Genomic DNA, 6,000 nt, shown 5'->3' on the forward strand with positions numbered 1-6,000 from the left:
GTGTGTGGCATGATCATTTGCATGTACCCGAGCTGGGGAGAACGCTACAGCCTTCACCCTGCTTTCGAAAAGCAAAGCTGAAATAAAAAATCCATTTGTCCTCAGAAGCAAGTCAAAAGGTGTAAACTCACCCTAGGTTTCAGAAAAAATCTAACCTCATCCAGATAACCTGATAGGATAAAAGAGACACCTGCATTAAGTGAAATAGCATAAACTAGCCCTGGGGTTTTTCGTGTTGAAAATTATTAGATCCTATTTACTAAGTGAAACTCCTATATTCAACATTTTGTATTTCAGTGCAAAAGGAAACTTCGAAATAAATTAATATAACTAACACTGTGAGAAAGCAGAGAATTTGCCTCCAGGGTGTAACAAACCGACCTGTATGTAGAAAGAGCATACGTCTGCATAAGGAATTCCCCTTTTAAGTCATTCCTTTGAAGTTTGCCTTGGCATCAAAGCATTGGAGAATTTGGCTTACGCTGAAACGATTTGTGTTTGATGACATAATTAATGTTTAACCGACTTTGCATCCGTATCCTTCTTGCTACTTGTCTTGTTTACTTTGAGTGCATCAAAACAGGAAATGAGTTAAGTTTCTAACGGTTATATAATTGGCAAATAGGTGAGACCGAGCAGGCATAATCTTCCATCCCCTCTATACGTAAGTTTGTATAGCTTGAGTGATTTTGTTACGTGTTTAATATTACCCGAAGTGATTGTGTGCGAAAAAGCACCATTTTTTTAGTTCCTAAAAACGTTATGTGTCCGCACTGTTTGCTGAACAGAGGACAACAGATGTATCTTCATTCATAACGTCTTTGTGAAATTAACTGCTTTTCTTTCAACTGTAATAAAGAACCAACCACAAAATACAGGAAACCGGTTTTATTATTTTAATGATTTTAATTTATTTTGTGCATTTTAAATTGAATTATTTAATGTAGGAACACATAATTTGATACTTTCAGACTTATAAATACCAACAAATCGCAAACTACTAAATTTGAAACAGTCCCATGACAGAATATATTATTTCACTTTAATTACAAATGTGTGTAAAGTATTCTTCTTTAGCCCACCAAACTACAGGGACAAAGGTTTCCAATGCATTACAAGCATATGGGTGTAAGCCATTTCTGATAAGGTGCCTCATTTTCAAATCAAAGCAATGTTAATGCTTGTAGCAGTTATTAGGTGGAGCACTGCTGCTTAACATAACAGTACAGGACATGTACAGAATTTCCTGCAGTTACACGTCATTCTTTCGCTGGCATTTCTGTCACCTCCCGTTAATCTGATGTATGCCCGGACTGCCCGTTTTTCCCACTGTCCATTTAACCAGCATTATGGCGCCTTTGGAGTCTGTTTCTTTAGGGAAGGGGGCTAGTGTTGGCAGTGTTGTCACTTTCTCTACCTTCACCTCTGGTAATTACAGTAGGCACCGGTGGTGAATGCTTCCATTTCTAACGATAATGGCATTACTCCTAGTCCTAGTCCCTCGCCTTCCTTCAGTACAATTGAGGCCCCGCCTCCCACCCAGACCCACCCCCAGCATAAAAACTCTGCCCGCCCCCACCTCCACCTGTACACAAACAAGCCGAGCTAGCACTCAGTTGAACCGCACCGGGAGGGAGGGAGGGTCCTTGAAGGAAGGCGAGGGAGTAGGACTAGGAGTAATGCCATTATCGTTAGAAATGGAAGCATTACCTCCCGTCCCTCCCTCGCCTTCCTTCAGTACAATTGAGGACATAGCAAGCAGAAGAAAACAGGGACGGACAACTGAGTGACAAAGAACACAAAACAGTGCCCCAAACCCAGCAGATCAACATCCCCGGCCTCGCAAAGAGGACAAGACTCCGAAGCCCGAACCCCCACCAGAGGAAAAGCCACCAAGACAGGGGACCGAAACCAACAACCCCACGGAGCAGGGGAAGACAAACACCAGAGCCGGACCAAAACGAACAAACCGAGACCTCCACCCGGAAGGACACCACAACCAGCAGGCATCACAGAAAAAAGAGGCCGGACAGTCAAAACGACCAAAGGAGCCACAGCCAAGGAAGGAGCAGGACCGAACACAGGCAAAACCAACCCGCGACAGAGCCAAAACGCCGAGACACCGGAGGGACAAAGGACGGAACCAGACCCAAAACCAACAGATCCGAACAGCCCAGACAGAAGGGAAACGTCCCTGACAGGGCCCACAAGACCCCCAAGCTCCCCACAGGGACGACGACAGTCCAAAGCAGATTCGCCGACCACGCCGACCCCCCCAAGGAGGAAAGGCCAAGAGGACACGAACCCGGAACCAAGAACCGGAACACAAGCCGCCACAGTGCATGCAGCAGGCCAGACAGCCACCCGACCAGGCCCACGCGGGGGGGCAAACCCAAAAGGCAAGAGCCGAAACCCAAGACCCGCAAGGGGCCCAGAGGGAAGACCGGACAGGACAACCAACCCCAGGAGCAAAGACCCCGAAGGGAAGGACCGGACAAGGTGGGGAAACAAACACAGCAGACCCGGAAAAACAACCAGATAACAGACCCCAGGCAACACGCAAGGAAGACAGGAGCACCAAGAAGCCGGAAAGACGCCCACCGCACTCGCAGAGGGGCCACCGACAACCCCAGAAGAGCCCCAGCAGGAGGGAACCGCCCCACCAAAAGGAGGCCAGCAGCATGGGAACAACACCCAGAGCAGAACACCAGGCCCAAAAGGACCACACACACCAAGCACAGGTCAGCCAAGAGGAGGACCGACAGGAAGCCCGCAAGCCACCACCAACCAGACCGGAACCCCCAACACAATCGAATCCAGGCGCACAACCACGAGGCAGCAGGCACAAACCCCGCACAGAACCCAGGGGAAGAGCCCGAAACCCCAAAGGGCACGGAGCCACCGGAAGGAACCTCCACCGAGCGCAACACAGCCCGGACAGGAGAGGAAAACAAAGAGCCCAAGGCCAACGAGGAGCAGCAGCAACCCCCGAGAACAGACCCAGGGAGGCCGCACAGGAAAGGCCAGAGCAGCGGAAAAAAACCAAGAAGGGGAAGTCGTGAGAAAACCCAGGACGAAGCAAGAAACCAGCAAAGCAGAACAGCCAGCACACAGGTCACCCACCAAGGCAGAGAGCCGACAGATCCAGCACCCAGCCCACAGAAACAGGACCCAGGCAACGAAGGACAAGGACCAGAAACAGGGCCCATCCAATCGAGGCAGAGGACCAAGCCACCAGAACGACCACGGAGCCAACACCCACAGAACCGCAGAGACCCCCGAAAGGGCACCAGGGCAAGCCCCAATGATACAACAGTCGCCAGCAAGAGGACCCTCGGGAAAGCAGCAGGAACCAGAACTGGAACCCGAACCGACCTCAGCCAAGCCCAGAACAGGCCGGTGACCGAAGCCACCACAAGCGGAGCCGGAAGAGCCAGCGAACACCCATCCAGAAGTCAACAGAGGCCGAGCCACCAGGAGAGCACCCCCGGGGACGGACCGACAAGGGCAGCAGGGACATCAGACCCCGGAGACCAACCCAACAGGAGCCAGACGGACAAGCAGAGAAGAAGAAAACGAGCCCAGGCAACCAGAAACACCACAGAAGCCAGGAGCCCCAGCACCCGCAGCCACAGGACCGCCCGAGGAGCCCTGGGACAAAAAGGCCCAAACCCACAAAGGAAGAGAGACCAGGCACCCGGACAAGGGAACGGGGCAGAGCACAGCCCGAAGACGGCACCCCGACAAACCCCAGGCCCAGAGAGTGGATCAGCGAAGACACCCCAGGCCACCAAAAACCCGATCACCAGAAGAACCACAAAGGACCTCCTGAACAGACCGAGCAAAAAGACACTCCAGCCGCAAGTCGCAAGAGGCTGACCAGAGAAGGAAGAAGGAACACCCCCGCCGTAAGACGGAGAACCACGAGAGCAACCGGACATGCCGGAAGACCCAGGTTGAAGGCCCGAGGCCGAAGGGGAAGGACGCAACCCAGAAAACGTGCGTACCACACAGAGAACCACAGAAAACGCAGAAAAGAAGCAGCGTCAGGGAAGCGGAGAGAAGCGCCCCCCCCCCCCCAAAAACCCAGGGCACGCCAAAAACCACCAGGCAGAGCCCGCGGAAAAGCCGCCCGAAAGGCCAACACACGGAAGGGAACCGGCCGAAGCCAGGAGCAGACCCCCAGGAGAACCGGGACAGGCACAAAGCCGCCGGACACCCCAGCCCCAGCAACAAATCGGGCCGAAGCCAGGAGCAGACCCCCAGGAGAACTGGAACAGGCACAAAGCCGCCGGACACCGACAGCCCCAGCAAGTAAACGGAGCGGCCCTCAAACCCGGGCCCCACCGACAGGAACCCAGCAGAGGGAACAAAAGGCAAGCAAACAGGACACCCAGTCCAGGAGAGCCACCCAGCAGGAACCGGAGACGGGGCACCGGCAGAGGAACCCCCAACGAACCGGAGGAACCGGCATCAAGCTGACCCAGCACCCATGAACCACCGCACACAGGACCCCGCCAACAGAAACGTCCCGCAGCCACAGAGGAGGAAATGCCAAAGACGACCACCCACCGACAGGGAATCGACCAGACAGCAGTGACAGGAACCCAACAGGGCATGGCACCCAGAAAAGGAGGCAGCAAGCCCGGGCGAATAAAAGGCCAAAACCACAAACACCCGAAAGCCAGTGGAGACACCCACAGTGGGGAGAACGGAAAGGCCCCAGTGCAAGGCACGCGGGAAAGGCAGGACGCCCCATCCCAGGCAAGGCAAACAGAGGGCCCAAGGTGGCGACACCCAGCCACCACGAGCCGCCGACGCCAACTCCATGAAACCCAACAACAAGGAGGGCACAGAAGAAGCAGAGAACAGGCCAACCAGCGCAACAGCAGCAGCCAAAGCTCAGACCCACCAAGCAGCATGGCCAGGACAGAGTCCAGCAGCACAACGGGAGGAAAGGGGCGACCACCACCAAGCAGCAAAGCCACTGGAGGAAGAAAGGGATGAGTAGCACAGAAGCGAAACCCCAGACACCAACCAAGCGCGTAAAGAAACCTGAAAACCCTCCAGGACCAACACAGCGCAGAAGGAACACAGAGGGCAGAGGAGAGACCGCCCCGGCACGTCACACAGGCAACCGCCAGCCGGGCAGGCCACCGTGGATAGAGCAGCGCACAACAGTGGGAACAGCACGGAAAAATACCACGCACGGGCAACGCTTGCCACACCCACAGCACCACACACCACACCGGGCATTAAGGTCAAGCCCTAACCAGAAGGGCCGGGAACAGCAAAGAAAGAACCCCACAGTTCCAGCCCGGCAGGAAAAGAGCAAAGCCCCCCCAACCCCCGACCAGCGCAGGAGTTCAGCGAAAAATCCATGACAAGAACCCAGAGCCCAACGCAACGCCAAAGGCGGCAGAAGGACCCCCCAAATCCCAGGAACCAGCCCCGAACAGGAGCCGCAGGACGAAGATGGGAGGGAACAGAAGCCATCCGCCGAACCCCAGAACACTGGACAGAGCAGCCTCATCCAAGTCAAGCAACAGAAGCAGACACCAGAGGCAGAACACCCCCACACGGAGCCCATGCGGCCAGGGCACCCCAGGGGGACCGGAGAACCAGCAGTAGGGAAGAGGCAGCAGGCCCCAACAACCCCCAGCGACCCAGGGGCAAACAAGCGCCAAGGGTACCACCCAAGGAAACATGGAGCAGTGGCCGGAGACGCACCCCAGGCAGCGAGAGCCCGAGCCACCAAAGGCACGAGAACAGCCGCCAAGCCACAGCACCAAGGGCCGCCCCGCAGGCAAGAGAACCACCCAAGCAGGAACAAAATCGGAAAAACGGGCCGAAACCCGCCCTACCTGGCCTCCGGGAGGACAGCATACCGGGAGGAGGCAGCCACACAGCCCGACCCGGAAACGCAGCCCCAGCCACAGGAGGACCGCCGGACACCGCCGAGGATTCCTGAGCCACCGCTCCGCCCCCACACCACGAGGG

The sequence above is a fragment of the Lissotriton vulgaris genome, chromosome 11 (assembly GCF_964263255.1).
Source record: "Lissotriton vulgaris chromosome 11, aLisVul1.2, whole genome shotgun sequence".
NCBI classification, from domain to species: Eukaryota; Metazoa; Chordata; class Amphibia; order Caudata; family Salamandridae; genus Lissotriton; species Lissotriton vulgaris.